At 31.3% G+C, this 21,930-nt stretch overlaps 1 long non-coding RNA gene across 1 annotated transcript in view; it reads left to right on the top strand.

The window, feature by feature from the left end:
- LOC136039925 (uncharacterized) overlaps positions 1–20,571 on the top strand; it is a 78,913-nt gene extending 58,342 nt beyond the window's left edge. Inside the window, exon 2 of the long non-coding RNA XR_010620592.1 lies at positions 20,308–20,571. This is a non-coding gene — a long non-coding RNA (uncharacterized LOC136039925). The remainder of the gene's footprint in view (positions 1–20,307) is intronic.
- Positions 20,572–21,930: the final 1,359 nt, after the last annotated feature.

Here is a 21,930-nt window from a genome sequence, read left to right as displayed (position 1 = left end):
GGAATTTTAATGAAAATCCCCCATTTCTTTGAGCCAAGACTATACAAGGCTCAACATTAATCAAATTCTTTGATTAAGTGTTAGATTCCATGTCAACAAGCCCACAAGGTGACAAGTGCAATAATATTTTATCTTCAAATTTCACGTAATCTTGTTAAAGGTAAATTTAAGTCACATTAATAGATTTTCGAGGATGTTTAATGAAAATACCTTGTTTCTTTGATTAAGTGTAAGATTCCATTCCTCCTTTGTCACAAAATTTCTTTCAATATCTCCCAACTTAACATATAGCTCTAGAAAATGTTGGTCCAAGCAATTTACGCCCCTATACCACGCTAATACTGACCTATAAGTACCGTTTGACCCCCCCCCCCCCCCCCCAATTATCATTCAATGACATTTTTCGGATATGTTCTCGTTTACAATCTTGCATTGAACCTAATGTCTCATATTTTTGCAAGCCAACCCTCCGGGATATACCATTGCCATTCCCGCCACCATATCACGCTAGGTCAGACCTATGGCACCTTTTGGCCTCCCCTTATCAATCCTGAGACATTTTTCAGCTATTTTTGAGTTAAAAATTGTGCATTAAATCCAAGCAAGCCACCCTCAATGTGATAAACTGTTTCGATTCAAACCACTGTGCAACACTTTGACTGGTCTTCTGGTACCCTCCTGTCAGACACAAACATTGCCAGACACAGAGACAAGGAGGGAGAGACACACACTTACAGAGGGAAACACATATAAACTCTAACAAAAACACACACGAGCACACACTCACAGAAACCTACAAACGCACACAAACACACACACACACACAAAGTAAGAAAACAGGCAGGAGGGGAATGACAAAAACACAGAGAGCGATAACTCACTCAGACACATTCAGGCACACAAATACAACTATTTTGGCACACACACAAAATTGAGAAGCAAAGGCATGGGGGACACAAAAGCACACAAAGGGAAAAACTGTCACACAAATACAATAGAGCAAAGTCAGACACACATGCACGCATAAAGTCAGACACACAATAACGGGGAGAGAGAGGCAAAAACACAGAGAGAAAAGAAAAGACACACAAACACATACAGATCCAAACCAAGTCAAACACAAGGCTGATGTAGAGTTAGACACAAAGACACGGAGAAAGAACAAATACAATCAGAAGAAAAAAACACAAACGCACGAAGTCAGAACTTAGACAGGTAGACAAACAGGTATGGAGAGAGAGACAAAACCACACAGAGGGGAAAACAAACATATACTCACAACGACAAGAGGCCACAAAAACAGACACACACAGTCAGACACACAGGCTTAAAGAGAAAGACAAAACACACAGGAAAAAAACACACACCCAGCTACACAGAGAATGACACAGATGCATACACACACAAACAGTCAGACATAAATACATGGAGAGAGAGACAAACATAGAAAGGGGAACACACACGTACGCAAAGAAAGCCAAACAAAGTCAAACCAACAGCCATAGAGAAATCGACAAAATACAAAGAGTGAAACACCCACACACACGCACACACAACCATGTGTGTCTATCAAAAGACAAATTATTTGTTTGCAAATTAAATGCTATAGTTCTCTCTTTGAGTGACCAAATATATTGCAGGGCAGTATATCTCCCGTTGCATCTCCCGTTGGTACTTCATTGGTCTAGTAAAGTTAAATTAACTATATTTACTTTATAAACACATTTTTCGAGGGGAGATATTTTTTCTGGAGGGAGGGAAGGCCTAAGGATTTCTACAAAATCGAATTGTATCATGGGCAAAGGAAACTCTCCGTCTTGAGAGCCGGATAAGTAGTACTATTTCTTACTTCTCTAAATATATTGTTTATTATTTGAAAATATATTACTCATTTCAATAAAAAGGGATTGTATTCGAGGAATTACTACTTGTTGAAATTACTTCAAGAAGGAAGAGGTGATCCCTAGGATTATTTGTAAAACAATAAGAAATAATATTAAATTTATATGAAAGTAAAAAAAAAATTCCGGATGGATTTTTCAGTGAGGACAAAATGGTACGAGGAAAGTTTCAACAGTAGAAGAGGAACTTAAGCTAGTATGAACTTTTCGAGGGGAAAGTTATTCATGCAGAAGGAATTTTATAGAGGGGGGGGGAAGAATCTTTAAGGATGGTTGATATCTATGCATAATTGGATATTAACAATTTTTTTTCAAGACACAGTCTTAGAATTGATGTTTACAAAATACAAATCAAAAACAGCTCTAGCAAGTTATCAGAATCAAAAATAAATTTGTACTAAAAGTGAAAAGCATCATTAAAACTTAAATGAGTAGTTTAATTTGTATAAATATAAAATTTAGACAATGGTAATGAGGACCTGATTTGAAGCCATGAAAAGCATTTGCAAATCGATCAAGACTGTATGAAGGGAATGTCTAAATCAAAGACGAAAAAATTTATTTTCATTTAGATCTTAATTTTGCTCTTTCACTATATATATATATATATATATATATATATATATATATATATATATATATATATATATATATATATATATATATATATATATATATATATATATAAATATATATATATATATATATATATATATATATATATATATATATACACTTTTCTGAGAAAAAGGTTGAACATGTATTAGGTGTGTTAATTTGCACCAGTGAGTGCCATAAGGCTGGTATATTGCCTCAAACTGGCCAGGAAACATGTAGTTTTCCTTGAAGTTTAAATATTTGATTCTAGTGTTTCAAAGCATGAATTGAATATTTTTTTTAAGTGGATCAACTGATGATATAGAAATTAGATTTTTATACGATCAAGTACCTGTTATTCCATATCAAATTTACTGTTTTATAAATTCAGAGAGAAAAGTAATCATGGAGCTAAAACTGATGAATCGAAACTCCCAATAGAGCTGGTTTTGGTGTTTCATGGCCAGTGTGAGACAATATACCCACCTTATAGCGCTCACTGGTGCAAATTTTCAATGAATGTGTTTGGGGATATGGTGGGCATAGGAGGGGAGTTTAGTTGCCCTCCAATCACTTTCGACTATTGAAAAGGGCACGAGCCATTTGAACATCCAATGGAATTAACTCTTTTCGAAGATTTTACGATAACAAAACGACAATATCAAAATTTTTTCATATGCATTCAGGAAAATACCAGGGTGGGGGTATTCCACCTTTCAGTTGCTCCGAATCTTAAAAGAGCACTAGAACTTCTGACTACTAATCCAATGAATCCCTATCGATTTTTATGCTATCACCTTTTCTATATTTACCTTACATATCTCCAGGGTATAACCAACAACCCTTGCTCTAAGGACTCTGAGGGGTATGTCATCCTTTCAGATATAATTTCCGGGCCTTTAGTTTATGTTGAAAAATGGCTAACTCAAAATTTTGATTAGATTTGTCAGGGAAAATGTTGAGCAGAAGAGGAGGGTTAGTCACCCTCCAATTACTTTCTACAATTAAAAGGGGTACTAACCCTTTCAAGATCCAATCAAATGAGCCTTTTTCGAAATATATACGAAAACAAATGGCCAATTCAAAATTTATATCTGATGCACTTTGGGAAAATACGAGGTGTAGGGAGAGGGGGGAGTAAACCAGACCTCCCATCACTCTGAATCTCTAAAACGGCAATAAAAGTTCTGATTAGCAATTGAATAAGCCCCTTCCGAAGTTTTTACGATCATCCTTTCTATACATAAATTATATGCTCAAGGTCATATCCGACAACCCTTGCCCTGAGGATGTTAGGAGGATGTCATCCTGAGATACACACTTTCTGGGCCTTTCAGCTATGTTGAACAAAATTTTAATCTCAAAACTTTGATTGGATGTGTTTGGGGAAATCGTGGGCGGGAAAGGGGGGGGGGGTTGGACGCCCTCCAATCACTTTCGACTAATAAGAAAGACACTTGCCCTTTCGATTTCCAATCTAAATAGTCCTTTTTAAATTTTTTGTTAAAACTCCTTCGATACAAAGTGCTTTGATTTATACGAAGATATGAAGAGTCCTATCTCTTTACTCTAAGATTTTACTTGTATCCCAATTCTTTATGAAAGAGCTCGAAAACATTGGGGTCGTTAAATTGGTATAAAAAGCTTTGTAAAAGTAATAGAGGCTTTAGTTTAACGAGAAAGGGATTTAAGAGGGTACAACCCCTTTTTGTTATTATGCTCTGTACTTTCCGTTGAAAAACCTGTCTTTTTAAATTTTAATATCCGATTGATAATCGGATCACACCGGAAAATTCGGATCCCTGAAAGTGGCTCTAACACCTCAACACCCTCTCCTCTCTCCACTGTGCACCCACCGACACTCTTTTATACTAGATGATTGAAAATTATGCCTTACTATGCAATATTTTAACAAAAATAACCTGATTCAACTTGGCCACTCCTAGGTCACTCCTCCCCCCACCTCAGCACCAATAATAAATTTTTGCACTCAAAATATACTTGTGAACTAGGAAGAATTAGACAACAAGTCCCAAACAATCATTTACGTTAATTAATTATAGGAATCATTACGTTTATGAAAAGGGTTATCCCCTCCTCAAGGCCTCGCTCTTTATGCTAAAGTTACTATATAATAAAAAGAAATCTTGTTATTCGAATCATGTCACCATTTTGTTTCAGGAATCATTCTTTAAAAAATTAGGACAAAAAGTCAAAACCTTAGCGTAAAGTCCAAGGCAGCCCCTCTCATATACGTAATAATTTCTTTCCATTTAAAATTTTGATGTTGCTCCTTACTTTCAGCTTATTTTTTCTTATTTCTGATCGTTTTAAAGTAATACCAGGAAATTCGGCTCCCCTCCAAACGGAATTCCTTTTACGTAAGAACAACCCCCTCCAAGGGAACTCTCCCAATAATTGCATTCTAGCTGACAATTCTACCCAGAAAAATGGGGACGATCTCGGGTAAAAAAACTTTTCCTAGCGTACTTTCATTTGAAAAAAGACATTAATATCTGCTTGTTATTAAAATCACGCCAGTAATTTTTCTCCTCCTTGGAAAAGTTTCCAGCGAAAAGCCAGAAAAAGTACATTTTCTGGGAAAGGCTTTTTTGGGAGAAGGGAGGCTACAAGGAAAACTTCAAAAAAACATCAAAATTGTGAAGATTTAATCAACTCCCTTATGATTTCTGGGAGTATTTCTGGTCGACGCTGTTAATATGAAAGTTAATAGTAACATTAAACCCCAAAAGGCCCATAATTTATTCCGTACAGGAGAAAGAATGCCCCTTCCTCATCCGCACCTTCACCTCAAGGTCACAGAAGCTTTGAAGTGTCCTCATTAGATCAGAAATTGAGAGAGTTCTAGTCCTTTTTTTAAACTCTATAGGAATTGGAGACCAACCAACCACAGTTGGAGGTATTTTCCCTTTTTCAGTGGGAGGAGGGGTAGTATTTTGGGGTTTATTTTACGAGGAGTTTCTCCCAGAGAGGGGGGGGGGATGATTTAAAGGGGGATGAGTAAACACTAGCCACCGTTCTCTAAATTACTTAGCGTCCAAATTAAATTATGCTAAAGATGTTTTTTTTGTATTGGTTACCCAATTAAACTTATTGAAAATTGCATAGATAGAGGATTAAAATAGAAAAAAATGAAAATAATAAAAAATTCCTTTTATTTAACTACTTTGACAATTGAGGACAAGACTTTCCCCACTATACCTTACAATCCAAAACACAACGAAAAGATTGGAACAATTTAAAAAAAACATATTCTCTCTATTTTTTTCAAAATTAGCTTAAGGCTGAGGTTTTTCAATTCGGAAAATAGTACAATTGAACCTATAATGAGTAGTATTGTTTACACGGTCCCTTGTTCGCAAGGGAATTTTCAAATTGAGAAAACCCTACAGCAGCTGTGGGAACAACTGTTAGAACTCAATATTTCAACAAATCAATCCCTGATATTTGAAAGTAAAATAAAAATAGTGATTTTGATTCTACTTGCCCACTAAATTCTTGAAAATCTAAATTATTTTGTTTTTTCTTCTGGAGGCAACTTAAATATCTAAATCAAATAGCTTACCCCATATTTTAAGGACGCAATTGAAGTTAAATTAAACCCAAGTGAAGTTTTTTAATAAGCCCGAGTGAACCGAAAAAAATACATGAATATAGACCTTCCTTTCAATAAAGACACGACTGATTTTCCTATAAAGACGGATTAGTATAACTTAATATTAGAAGTTTCATATGAGTTTTCCCACTGTTTGAATTAAGATCATCTCATCGCACTTTTAATGAAAATGGGGCTAGTGGGTAAGCTAAGTCAATCAATAAACAATAATTGTTTCCCAATATAATTGCTGAATAGGCTTTCAGTTATTCCGGCTTTTTTTTTTCTTTTGCTCTTTGAGTTTAATTAAATTTTCTCTACCGTCTTCGTATTTAATCGAAAATTTATTTTTCTTTGAGCACATTGTCAAAATTTCTGCTCATTTTCGTTTCCTTTTGTTGTACTAGCTGACTCTACTCTTCTCGTTTTCTCAGAGCCTAAGAATTCTGTTCCTACCTTCACCATTACAATTTACTTTTTATACAAAAATAATTTTTTCATACAATCCAAAACCTACTCATTCCTATTATAGTAGCAATAGTAGATAAAATAAAGATTTTGCGAAACAAAAGTGTAAATTTTAGGCACCTTAGGGTCCAAGGACATAGGAACCGTAGAATGGTTCCTACTATTCTTTTAGTTCAGCATATTAGACTAAACTCTTGTACTAGGCTACAAAAAGGTGAAATAAGTCTAAAATGTTTGCCCGACAGAAATATTTTCAATAGCGTCTAGCCATACCCTCCCAGACAAATTTGGATGTTAAGAACTAAAACAGTATATATATATATATATATATATATATATATATATATATATATATATATATATATATATATATATATATATATATATATATATATATATATATATATATATATATATATACATATATATATATATATATATATATATATATATATATATATATATATATATATATATATATATATATGTATATATTATATATACATAAATATATATATATATATATATATATATATATATATATATATATATATATATATATATATATATATATATATATATGTATATATATATATATATATATATATATATATATATATATATATATATATATATATATATATATATATAAATGAAAAACTAACTGAAAGTAAGTAGCCACAATTAAAACTAAAGTGAATCAAAATTACTACGTCTATGAGGGGTGATTGACAATGCGTAAAGCCTTGCTCTTTATGCTATAGTCAAGAAGTTCTTTTAAACTCTTCTCATTCAATTTTTAGTTTGTAATTAAATAAATTTTTGAAGATATTTTGGAAAAAACTTAGTCTTTTTCGTAAATATTGGGGGTCCAAGAAGAGGAATCATCCTTTATATACGGAATAATATCTGTTCGTAGTAAGTTTTAATGTTATTTCTTACTTCCAGTAAAAAAAATTATTATCAAATTGATTTTTGACCTGTTATTAAATAATTCCTAGAAATGACTTTCCCCGCCTCCCACCTGTTTGAAATTTTCCCGGAAAATTCTTCTCCGAAACTCTCCTTACTTAAAATTTCCCTCTCCTTATCTGCCATGACCATTAATTCGATTGGATCAACATAGAGGATATAATATTAACGCATAACCGTAATCCATCTTCTGGTAAAAGGTATAAAATTCTAATATGACTAGTGCGGACAAACCTCATGTATTTTCAAGACCAAAACCTAATTTGCACTTTACTAAAAAATGACAGTTGATAATCAACTTAATTGTTTATTAAAGTCAAAAAGTAAAGATATTTATAATGTATTTTGTTTTTAGCAAAGTGTAAATTATTTTCGGATCTTGAGAGGGCACGCGTGTGCTCAGAAACTTTTTTTTTATTTTTCATATTCTTGGTTAATCAATGAAAAATCATGAGATGCTGGAGGAAAATATTTTCTTCAATTTAGGGAAAGAAGAAAAATCATTATTATGGTGGCTTTCAAGAGTTCAAATAAAAAATATTCTAAGCAGCGTCACACTATAAAAACTGGTAATATCATTGTAATTTTTAAACGAGCTAATTCGATAGAAAATTAAACGTTCTCGTTACTTTTTCAAGAGTCAAAAGTGATTGGAGGGTAAGCAGCCCTTTTTCTAAGCCCTTTCAGTTTCCAAAAACATTCAATCAAATTGTACACCATCATTTGTTGAACATAGTTCAAATTAGAAATTACGATAAAAAATAAATTAAAAACAAACAAGCAGAAATTATTCTGGAAAAGCCTGAAAACACCCTTGCCTTCATAAGAACAGACTTTTAGACTCGTAAGACTTTAAGAAATAAAGGGAAAAAGTATGTTGAAAAAACATCTTTGCGTTTTCCAATATGATACTAGTTAAGTTCTTTTTGCTCTTAGCATTGATGTTTTTGTTTTTTGTTTTGTGCTGTGTTGTCTTTTTATTCTGTGTTTTGTTTATTTAGATAGACCTGGCCGGATATTAATTGTTCAAAACTTTGATTATAACGTTGATAATGATAATGATTGTGTATGGTATATTAAGTTATGATATTAATATATTAGGTTATTTATTTTTCTTTTTCACTAATTTGTAATCTTCACGATATAATAATCTGAAAATTAACGGTCGGTTTTATGGCATTTGGTATTTACCAATTGATATATAGCGATCGCAATTTCTGTCGGTCTGTCTGTCTCTATCGGTCCCGGTTTTGCTACAGGCGCTTCCAAATAAGCTAGGACGATGAAAATTGGCGGGCTTATCAGGAACCAGACCAGATTAAACTAAAAATAGTCAATTCCCCGATTCGACCATCTTGGGGGAAGTATAGAGAGGATTAATTCGGAAAAATTAGAAGAAATGAGTTATTTTTAACTTACCAACGGATGATCGTATCTTAATGAAATTTGATAAGAAATTGGTGACATTAAGGGGATTTGGAGGGGAAAACTGAAAATCTTGGAAATGAAAAAAATGGATATGAAATGGAAATGAATCTTAGAATGAAACTTGGTATGAAGAATAAAAATAAATTCTAGATACGTGATTGAAATAACCAGACCGGATATGCTCTCTTTGAGGGAGTTGGGGGATTTTCAGTGCTTTGGCGAGTTTGGTGCTTCTGAAAGTGCTAGGAAGATGAAAATTAGTAAGCGTGAGAAGGACCTGCACAAGTTGACTTTATAAAAGTCGTTTCCCCAATACAAATATATAGGGAGGTGGGGGTGGGGGCTGTAGGGATGGAAAAGTGTAAAAATTAAGGTATTATTATCTTACGAACAGGTGATTGGATCTTAATGAAACTTAATACATAGAAAAATCTTATGTCTCAGATGCTCTATTTTCAATTCGAATTGGATCCTGGGATTTAGGGGATGGAGGGGGAAACGGAAATGTTAGAAACTGGAAATCTTGAAAAAAACCTAGAGTTGAGAGTTCGGGATGTAACTTGATGGGAAGAATAAGCACAAGTACTAGATACGTGAATGACATAACTAGACCTGACCCACTCTCTTTGGGTGAGTTTTTTTTCATTATTTTGACGTGTTCGGTGCTCTTGAACGTGCTAAGACGATTAAAATTCTTAGACGTGTCAGGGACATGCACAAATTGAATTGATAACAGTCTTTTCCCCGATTCAACCAACTGGGGGACTGGAAGGAGAAGAAAATTGTAAAAAATGAGTCATTTTTAACTTAAGAATGGGTCTTAAAATCCTAATAAAATTTAATATTTAGAAGGACCTTCTGTTTCAGAAATCTTATTTTAAATACCAATCGTATTTGGTAATATTCGGGGGAATTGGAGAGGGAAATGGAAAATCTTGGAAAATGCTTAGAGTTGAGAGATTAGGATGAAACTTTGTGGACAGAATAAACACAAGTTCTAAATGCGTGAGGGACATAACCAAATTGAATACGCTCTCTTTGGGGGACTCGGGGGGGGGGGTGTTAATTTGGACAAATCAGAAAATTGATGTATTTTTAACTTAACAACGGGTTACTTGATCTTATAGATATTAAAAAAAATAATGTCTCAAGGCTGTTATTTGAAATCCCGACCAGATTTCGTTACATTGGGGGGAGTTGGAGGAGGAAATGGAAAATCTTAGAAAACGCTTAGAGTGGACACATCAGGATAAAAATTAGTGGGAAGAATAAGCACATGTCTTAGATACGTGATTGACGTAAACGGGCTAGATTCGCTCTCTTCGGGGGAGTTGGGGGGCTCAGTACTTTGGCAAGTTCGTTGCTTCTGGACGTTCTAGGACGATGAAAATTGGTAGGTATGTCGAGGACCTGCACAAATTGATTTGATAATAGTCGTTTTTCCCGATTTGACCATCTGGGAGGCAGATGGGAGAGGAAAAATCTGAAAAATGAGGTATTTTAACTTAGAAAAGGGTGATTAGATCTTAATGAATTTTGATATTTAGAACGACCTTGTTTCTCAAAGCTCATATTTAAAATCCCAACTGCCATTAAGCCTCTGATTTTCCTTTTAAGTCAATCTAATGAATCTTAGACTTTTGCTAGCTCATGCCATATGAGCTCTTGGCAGTTGGCTCTTCCGACCTTGGCTCTTCCAACAAGTGCCAAATGAGCACTTAACTCGTGTTTTTTAGATATTAACCACATTTATAAATTTTCAGTCCCCAAAAAATACGACAAAAAATACGACGAATATTTATGGGATATATGAAGAGAAACGTACATTTACCTCCCGTACCAACATCTTGTCGACTTTTTTAGTTTCATCACTCGTTATTAAGCAAAAATTGTTTGTAACTTTTACTGTGTATTTAAAAAAAGAACAAAAATTAATTTAATAATCAAAAACTGTTTCTACAGAGCTAAAGAGAGCAGTTGAAATTCTGAACGAACAAATTTTATTGTATCGTTATGACCTTAGAGAAAAGAAACCATGACCAGCCCACACCATTATGATCATATCCATAGATGACTTAAATTTTTCTCTTCTAAGTCTCTCTAACGCACACCTCCCAAGTAAACAAATTCCTAAAATGTATAATTTTCTTGATCCATAGAAGAATGTTTAAAAGTTATGAGTTGACCGTAGTAGTAAAGGGTCCTTACGACCGACCATCCTAGGGAAAAATACATCCTTGTGTACTCCTAAATACTTACAAAAGTCTGACCATCCAAAAAAAATTACATCTTTGATCAAAATAACCAGTATGGAGGACCGGTTGTAACGCCTTTCCAAATGGAGAACCAGTCTTATAAATTCCTATCCCACTGGAGGACCAATAGTAACCATGCCTATCCCAGTGGAGGACTGTTTTTTTTGCAAGGAGCCTCTAAGCCTGTATTGTTACCATTTCCCATGTAATAATAGGCTTCCGATGGCACTCATTACCCGGACTTCTTAATTCACGTCGTTACTCTTCAATGAATTTTTTTTCAAGATTTGAAAAAAATTCTATTATATATTTAACTGCTATAAGATTTGATTTCATCTTAAAAGCATAATTGGATGACGGGCAAACGGAGACAACTGTCAAATAGTTTATTTTAACTAATACATTTCGAAGGTTTTTTAAAAGTCCCATAAGGAATTATGCAAACACTTTCTCTTAGAAAAATCTATCAGAACTATATGAACTAATGACAAAGGGGATTAAGGGCATTGATTTGCATCAGAAGCAAGATGAAATATTAAATGTTGTCTAAATTCTTTAAGAAACTTTAATTTAATTTTTTTTCAATAATGACACATACGGTCAAAATACATCTGATGTTTGAAATAATATTGAATTATTAAGGAACTTGAATTTTTATTTTTCAGAAATAGGAGCACATTGGTTAAAATACATTTGATTTTATTAATATTATATTAGAAAAACTCAAGGAATAGTAATTTTTGTAAACAATTTCATGTTAGTAAGCATAGGATTAATATGAATATTGGAAGGTACCAGTTTTCACACTAATCAGCTTTCCTTAGATCAGTTTGACAATACCATTGTTTCCCAGCACAAAAAAGTAAGGCCATTTATAATTAATTCCGCTAATTTTACCATTGGTTTCCGGAAATTGTTAAGATTCCCACTGTGTGAGAAATGGTGCAAGCCCAGACTTTTTTTCAACTGATCCAAATATATTTGTTAAGACGTCGTAATATTTGCTGAGCATTTGCTTAAGAATTTTGAATTCCTTAGCAGGGGACCACATTATCAACATAAGAAAATAGTGATCATCAGATTTTAGGCAAAACATACACAGGGCTAATATTTATTGAGATCAGAGAAATTTTTCCCCAAAAAGCGGCACAAGAGCAAAAATAATTAACAATTTTTGGCGAAAAACTGAACAAGGGTAAAAATAATAAATATCAGAGACAATTTCCGGCTAAATTTGACAAGACACAAGAAAAATGGATATTAGAGAACTTTTCAGCTAAAATTAAAATAACGCTAACAATGATGTACATTAGAAACATTTATTGGCTAAAAGCTAAACAAGGCTAACAATAAAAGACATTGTGCATATTTTTTTTAGTTTGGCCTAGCGCTAAACAGGACTAAGAATAATGTACATTAGATATTCTTTTTGACTAAAAAGTAAACAGGACTTGAAATATTGGATATTAGAGACCTATTTTGGCTAATAGCTAAACAAGACTAAATTTGACTTAAATTAGAGATATTGTTCGGCTAAATCCAAACAAGATTAAAATTAATGGACCTCAAATATTTTTTACCTATTTCTAAATAGGTAAAAGAAACTTTTTTTTACTAAAATCTAAATAATGCAATAAGGAAATTTCAAAGTAAGGAAAGAATTTCGGTTAAGGACTAGAGACACGTGAAAGTGAATTACAGCGTTTCGACGAAGGTGTAAGATGAATGAACAAGATTCTATTCCAAGAACATACACGCATACAGTGTTTTTGTCAAAGGTCAGAAACAATTTAATAGAGTTTTCAAAAGCCTGACACACACTAGCAGGAGTTTTAGAGGTTTTTCAAGAGTCAAAGATAGATAAATGAGTTGTTTTTCAAAATGAATGGGAATTTTCAAAGGGGTTTTTACCAAAGTCTGAGACGGAAAGATTTTTTCTTCATCTTTTTTCTTCAAGATGTTGTTTCTTCAACATTTTTTCTTCAGGATTTCTTAAGAGTTTTTGTTTTAGCAGACACGTAAATGTATTTCTTTTCATTTTTCTAAAATAATATATAAGAATGGATTTTTTTTGAAAAAGCTAAAACATATAAACAAAATTTTTTCTTTGAAAGGTCAGAGATACACGATTGGGATCGTTTTTTTAAACAGTCAGAAAGATGTGAGAAATTACTTCAGTTTGAAAGAGTCAAGCAAAACAGAATTTGTAAACTCAGAAAAACATACAAAACAAAATATTTATTCAAAAGTCCAGCACTTGAAAGAATTTCGGTTAAGGACTAGAGACACGTGAAAGTGAATTACAGCGTTTCGACGAAGGTGTAAGATGAATGAACAAGATTCTATTCCAAGAACATACACGCATACAATGTTTTTGTCAAAGGTCAGAAACAATTTAATAGAGTTTTCAAAAGCCAGACACACACTAGCAGGAATTTTAAAAGTTTTTAAAAATGAATGGGAATTTTCAAAGGGGTTTTTACCAAAGTCTGAGACGGATAAAAAAAATATTTTTGCAAAGTCAGAAACTATTTCTAAGCAAGACTAAAAATAAAAGATGAAAAATGAAAGACTAAAAATACTAGACATTAAGGACATTTTTGGCTAAAAATTATACACGGCTAAAAATAATGGACCTCAGAGACATTTCTTACTAAAATTTGACCAAGACAAAAATGCTGGACATTGGGGACATTTTTTTCGGCTAAGGGTTAAACAAAACTAAATTTAATTTACATTACAGATTTTAGTCTTTCCACTTAACAAAACTTAAAATGATTGATATTAGAGACATAGTTTGGCTATAAGTAAAACAAGATTAAAAATCATGACACTTTTTGGCCAAATATCGAACAAGAATAAGAATGATGGATAACAAAAACTTTTTTTTACTAAAAGCTAAATAATGCAATAAGGTAATTTCAAAATAAGGAAAACATTTAAAACAAACTTTTTTTCGATTGACGAATGTGAACTTTTTTTTAAATCAGAGACACGTGAATGTGAATTACAAATTTTTATTTTACGAAAGTCTGGGAGATAAACAGTATTTTATATCAAAGTCAAAAACGCAAAAAGATCAGGGACACTTGAATGAATTTTCCATAATTCAGAGACACATTAACATGATTTAAGGAAACAGAGAAAGATAAATGAGTTTTTTTTAAATTTAGAGACACGTGAATTGAAATTTTTAGACGTTTTTACCCAAGTTTGACACATATAAACAGGATTTAATCAGTCAGAGACAGGTGAATGGGAATTTTCAGGCGTTTTTACCGAAATTTGAGATACCTGATCAGAATTTTAGTTTTTTCAAAGGTCTGATACATTAACAAGTTTTTTTTTCTTTCAAAAAAAAAATGTCCAAAACAAATTATCTCAAGATTCTTTCAACAATTTTGCCTTCTTCGAAATTTTTTCCTCTCGAGATTTGTTTCTTCATGATTATTCTTCTTCAAGATTTATTTCTTCAAGAATTTTTTATTTGGGGATTCTTCTGATTCGAAATTTCTTCTTAATGATTTTATTTCTTAATTCAGAGACGTGAATCAGTTTTTTCTTAAGTAAGAAATAAGAACAACTTTCTTTCAAAAAGTCAAAAACAAGTAAAATACATTTTCAAACGTCAGAGACACATGATTGGGACTTTTTTTAAATTCAGAAATATATGAAAAGTATTTTTGTCAAAGTTTAAAAACAAGCAAAAAAGAATATTTTCAGTCGGAAAAATATTAAACAGAATATTTTTCTTCAAAATTCAGACACGCAAACATACTGAACTTCAGACACAAACATCGTACACTTAAATTGAGTTCATAAGTCAGAGACACAAAAACAGGATTTTAAAAGGTTTTCCAAGAGTCAGGAAAAATAAATGGGATGTTTTTCAAAAGTCATGGATGGTTATATCGGAATTTTCAGGGGGTTTTACCAAAGTCTGACGCATATGAAGAGAATTTTTCCGAAGACAGAAACATACAGCCAGATTTTTTGCAAAGCTCAAAAATGTTAATGAGTTTTATTTTTCAAATCAGACAAAAGAACAAGAAATTTTTCTTCAAAAAGTTTAAAGCTTGCGAAAGCAAATATTCTTTGAAGAATTTTTATCAAGATTTTCTTCTTTTAGATTTATTGTCTTCTGAATTGTCTTCTTCGATTCTTTTTCGTCCACATTTTTTTCTTCAAGATTTTTTCTTCATCTTTTTTCTTCAAGATATTGTTTCTTCAACATTTTTTCTTCAGGATTTCTTAAGAGTTTTTGTTTAATCAGACACGTAAATATATTTCTTTTCATTTTTCTAAAATAAGATATAAGAATGGATTTTTTTTGAAAAAGCTAAAACATACAAACAAAAATTTTTCTTTGAAAGGTCAGAGATACACGATTGGGATCGTTTTTTTCAACAGTCAGAAAGATGTGACAAATTACTTCAGTTTGAAAGAGTCAAGCAAAACAGAATTTGTAAACTCAGAAAAACATGCAAAAAAAATATTTATTCAAAAGTCCAGCACTTGAAAGAATTTCGGTTAAGGACTAGAGACACGTGAAAGTGAATTACAGCGTTTCGCCGAAGGTGTAATATGAATGAACAAGATTCTATTCCAAGAACATACACGCATACAATGTTTTTGTCAAAGGTCAGAAACAATTTAATAGAGTTTTCAAAAGCCAGACTCACACTAGCAGGAATTTTAGAGGTTTTTCAAGAGTCAAAGATAGATAAATGAGTTGTTTTTCCAAATAAATGGGAATTTCCAAAGGGGTTTTTACCAAAGTCTGAGCCGGATAAAAAAATATTTTTGCAAAGTCAGAAACTATTTCTAAGCAAGACTAAAAATAAAAGATGAAAAATGAAAGACTAAAAATACTAGACATTAAGGACATTTTTGGCTAAAAACTAAACACGGCTAAAAATAATGGACCTCAGAGACATTTCTTACTAAAATTTGACCAAGACAAAAATGCTGGACATTGGGGACATTTTTTTGGCTAAGGGTTAAACAAAACTAAATTTAATTTACATTACAGATTTTAGTCTTTCCACTAAACAAAACTTAAAATGATTGATATTAGAGACATAGTTTGGCTATAAGTAAAACAAGATTAAAAATGATGACATTTTTTGGCCAAATATCAAACAAGAATAAGAATGATGGATAACAAAAACTTTTTTTTTACTAAAAGCTAAATAATGCAATAAGGGAATTTCAAAGTAAGAAAAACATTTAAAACAAACTTTTGTTTTGATTGACGAATGTGAACGATCTTTTTTTTAAATCAGAGACACGTGAATGTGAATTACAAATTTTTATTTTACCAAAGTCTGGGAGATAAAAAGTATTTTATATCAAAGTCAAAAACGCAAAAAGATCAGGGACACTTGAATGAATTTTCCATAGTTCAGAGACACATTAACATGATTTAAGGAAACAGAGAAAGATAAATGAGTTTTTTTTATTTAGAGACACGTGAATTGAAATTTTTAGACGTTTTTACCCAAGTTTGACACATATAAACAGGATTTAATCAGTCAGAGACAGGTGAATGGGTATTTTCAGGCATTTTTACTGAAATTGGAGATACCTGATCAGAATTTTAGTTTTTTCAAACGTCTGATACATGAACAAGTTTTTTTTTCTTTCAAAAATAAAAAATGTCCAAAACAAATTATCTCAAGATTCTTTCAACAATTTTGCCTACTTCGAAATTTTTCCTCTCGAGATTTGTTTCTTCATGATTATTCTTCTTCAAGATTTATTTCTTCAAGAATTTTTATTTGGGGATTCTTCTGATTCGAAATTCCTTCTTAATGATTTTATTTCTTAATTCAGAGACGTGAATCAGTTTTTTCTTAAGTAAGAAATAAGAACAACTTTTTTTCAAAAAGTCAAAAACAAGTAAAATACATTTTCAAACGTCAGAGACACATGATTGGGACTTTTTTCAATTCAGAAATATATGAAAAGTATTTTTGTCAAAGTTGAAAAACAAGCAAAAAAGAATATTTTCAGTCGGAAAAATATTAAACAGAATATTTTTCGTTTCAAAATTCAGACACGCAAACATACTGATCTTCAGACACAAACATCGTACATGTAAATTGAGTTCATAAGTCAGAGACACAAAAACAGGATTTTAAGAGGTTTTCCAAGAGTCAGAAAGAATAAATGGGATGTTTTTCAAAAGTCATGGATGGTTATATGGGAATTTTCAGGGGGTTTTACAAAAGTCTGACGCATATGAACAGAATTTTTCCGAAGACAGAAACATACAGTCAGATTTTTTGCAAAGGTCAAAAATGTTAATGAGTTTTATTTTTCAAGTCAGACAAAAGAACAAGAAATTTTTCTTCAAAAAGTTTAAAGCGTGCAAAAGCAAATATTCTTTGAAGAATTTTTTTCAAGATTTTCTTCTTACAGATTTATTGTCTTCAGAATTGACTTCTTTGATTATTTTTCGTCCACATTTTTTTCTTCAAGATTTTTTCTTCATCCTTTTTCTTCAAGATATTGTTTTGTCAACATTTTTGCTTCAGGATTTCTTAAGAGTTTTTGTTTAATCAGACACGTAAATATATTTCTTTTCATTTTTCTAAAATAAGATATAAGAATGGATTTTTTTTGAAAAAGCTAAAACATACAAACAAAATTTTTTCTTTGAAAGGTCAGAGATACACGATTGGGATCGTTTTTTTCAACAGTCAGAAAGATTTGAGAAATTACTTCAGTTTGAAAGAGTCAAGCAAAACAGGATTTGTAAACTCAGAAAAACATGCAAAACAAAATATTTATTCAAAAGTCCAGCACTTGAAAGAATTTCGGTTAAGGACTAGAGACACGTGAAAGTGAATTACAGCGTTTCGACGAAGGTGTAAGATGAATGAACAAGATTCTATTCCAAGAACATAGACGCATACAATGTTTTTGTCAAAGGTGAGAAACAATTTAATAGAGTTTTCAAAAGCCAGACACACACTAGCAGGAATTTTAGAGGTTTTTCAAGAGTCAAAGATAGATAAATGAGTTGTTTTTCAAAATGAATGGGAATTTTCAAAGGAGTTTTACCAAAGTCTGAGACGGATAAAAAATATTTTTGCAAAGTCAGAAACATGCAAACAGATTTATTTTTGTCAAAGGTAAAAAATATGAACGAGTATTATTTTGAAAAAGTTAAACACAAGTACTAGATTGGGAGGTAAGCTTACTAATCTTAAGCAAAACTAACTTAAAACAAATTTTCATAATGAAACTTACCTTAAAAATTAATTATGCTGGCATACTGGTAGATTGAATAGATGAAAGCACTTTGGGTCTTAAGAAATATCACCGTCTATGACTTCCAATGAATAGATAGCAGTAGTAGACATGACTGAAAGAAATATTTTTGATGTTACCAAAAATTCACCTGATATTAATTTTTTATTTATCAAGAAAACACAAAAGGGTTTTATTTATCTTAGCAAAATCAAAAAGTAATATTTTTTTGTAGCGAAATCTTACTTAAGATATAATAATCGCACTTTTTTCTTGTCCAAGGTAATGGAATGTCATTAACAAAAACATCTGTCCTATTGATGCATATCTAACTTAGTTCTGTTTTGTTTGTTTTTTTAACTTAAAAAATCCCCTTCACTTCTTTGCAACTCTTGAAAAAAGTTCTATTCACATACCTCTGGCATTTGAAAAAAAAATGCTGTATGTTTTTTAACTTATTGAAATAAATATTGTTTTTTTGTATGTTACTTTTAAAAAGTAAAAAATTATCATTTACTTGTCTCCGACCTTTGAAAAAAAACATGTTGTGCGTGTCTGATTTTGGAGTAAAATCTTGTTCATCTCTCTCAACCTTTGTTAAGAAAAGAACCTTTAATTTATGTTCATGTTTCTCTTGCCCTTGAAAAAAATCATTCATTCATATGTCTGGCTTTAGATTAAACAATCTGTTCTCCAAGTTTTTTGGACTTGTAAAACAATTCAATTTTGCTGTTTTTCAAACTTGAAAAAAAATATCTTTCTTATCTTTCTGACTCATGAAAAAGAATTCTCATTCATGTGCCTTTGACCTTAGTATGAATTTTTTTTACTTCAAAATTAAAATTTGTTCCTTTTACATTTGAAAAAAAAAATACATTCACGTGTCTAAATTAAGAAAACAAAATTAAGAAGAAAATCTTAAAGAAAATAACTAAAGAAAAAAGCTTAAAGGAGATAAAGCTTAAAGAAAAAAAAATAGTGATGAAAAAAATCACGAAGGAAAAAAATCTTGAATAAGAAAGATCTTGAAGAAAAAAGTCTTACAGGAAAAAATTATGAAGAAAAAAATCTCGAAGAAAAATAAAATCTTGAAAAAAATTAAGAAATCAGTTTTTGCTAGTTATTTAATTTTACGATAAAATCCCATTCTTGTGTCTTACTTGAAAAATAAAACTCGTTTACATGTTTGACATTTAAGATAATAGCAAAATAGACCACAATGCCTTTTTAAAACAGTTTAAAAAAAATATTATCAGTTTTAATTTTCATAGTTTTAATATAAGTTTATTTATATGTCTTTTATTTTCTTTCTCGTGTTGTACTGAAGACAGCCCTTGGACATAGGGCCAAATTATCCACTGAATTGATTTCCACTGTCTTGAAAAGAATTTTCCTATTGTTTCTACTTTTTGTTAATCTGAAAAACTTAGGGGGAATGAAATCTAGCTTGTAGTCAAAGAAACGAGGCATTTTCACTAAAAGTCCTCAAAAATGTCTTAAAGTGGCTTAAATTTATCTCTTAGAAAATTATTTGATATTTGAAGAGAAAATATTATTCAAATGTCCACTTGTCAATAGGGATGGTACAGTCTTGGCTCAAAAAACGATTTATTTTCAATAACAGCCCTCAAAAAATCTTAAGTTGATTTAAGTTTACCTCAAATAACAAGCCTCACTTATGGAATTGGTTTGTAGGATCCCCACCTATATTTAATTCATAGTTCTTTTTGCTTATATTTTATACTTAATTAGCTTTTTTAGTGTTTTCTCTTTCAATTTTTTCAGTTTGAATTACTTTTTCTGTCTTTTATAGGCAATACACATTTTGCATGGTGGCGTCAATTGCCAGGATTCGTGAGATGAAGCCCTAATAAGGAATTTTTCATTAAGTATAAATGGTAGATTCTAGTGTAGGTGAATATTTTTGCATGAAGATACCCCAAAAAAATCCATATGTATGAAAAAGACTCTCCAAGGTAAAAAATGCGTTAAGATTAGCCCACAATATTATCTGAAGTGCTATTGGTTGTCTCGTGCTTGCACTGCATTTTCAGATAATACACTTGTTGAAAGATAATCTTGGATTTCTTTAGTTTGAACTCGGTCAGGACCAGCGCATAGTTGCCTTAGGATTCGGGATCGACCGGTATGTAGCCAATATAACGCTTATGGCTGATGATACTCGTTTTTTTTTAAACCGTTGGGGTCGCCTTAACAAGCGTTAAGGACCCACCAAGAAAGATTCACTTCAGGCAGCTGACCGTTGAGTTTGTACAGTCTTCAGTCACAGCAAACCAAGTGACCAAAAGCATTACACATTCCCCTTTTACATGACAATAATAGAAATCATGAAGTAAACGTCTTGAGGAAGTCTTAGGAAACGTCTTGAAATGTCTTAAAATGTATTGAAAACATCTTGATAAAAAGTGACTTAGAAAACATCTTGAAATGTCTTGAATTGTATCTTGCAGAAAAATGTCTTAAAAAACCTTTTTAAAACGCTTTAAAAAGTCTTGAAGAATAAAGTCTTTAAAAATGTCTTGGGATGTCTTGCAACGGCTTGAAAGGCGTTTTGAACAAATTGGTCTGAAACAACTTCCCTGCTTGACTAGTGGACGCTATGAACCCAATTAAGTAATACCCTAAAGCCTAATATGTAAAAACCCAAAGTAAACCTTATTATGTAACAAACAAAGTAATCCGTCTTTTTACATAAAAGCCACCTTTGAAGAAAAGTGTCTTCGAAAACGTTTCGAAGAAAATTGTCTTAAGCAAATGTGAACAAACATTTGCTTACCGATGGAGAGTGTATGAAGGGGAAGTCTAAATTAGAGACAAAATAACTTTTATTAATTTTAAATCTTAATTTGGCTTCTTTCACTCAATGTTGTCTATTCAAAGTTGAAATTTCTTTTATTAATACTTTACAAAAGTATTTTTATTCTAAAAACTAAAACTGACAATTCTAATATTTCCACTTTATTTAAAAGTGCTAATCTCTTTTTCTCTCTTTTATGCCTTCAGTTGTCTGTCCCTTTATTTGTTTCTCTGCTATCTGTATATTTTTTCATTATTTCTGACTAACCTTATCTTTGGAAATTAATTACTTTTTTTGTTCTTTGTTAAGAAAGCAATATTTTGTCCTTTGTGAGTTCGAAAGTGATATATTGAGTTTTTCACCAATTGTTCTACAGCTTAGAAGCCTATTTTTATACAATATGTATTTTTGGAGGTGAATATATATATATATATATATATATATATATATATATATATATATATATATATATATATATATATATATATATATATATATATATATATATATATATATATATATACATATATATATATATATATATATATATATATATATATATATATATATATATATATATATATATATATTGTTAGAGGTAAATTTAAGTTACAATAA

This window comes from Artemia franciscana, chromosome 20 (assembly GCF_032884065.1).
Source record: "Artemia franciscana chromosome 20, ASM3288406v1, whole genome shotgun sequence".
Taxonomy (NCBI): domain Eukaryota; kingdom Metazoa; phylum Arthropoda; class Branchiopoda; order Anostraca; family Artemiidae; genus Artemia; species Artemia franciscana.
Note: the sequence above shows the minus strand (reverse complement) of the source record. Positions and strands in the feature narration are given on the sequence as shown.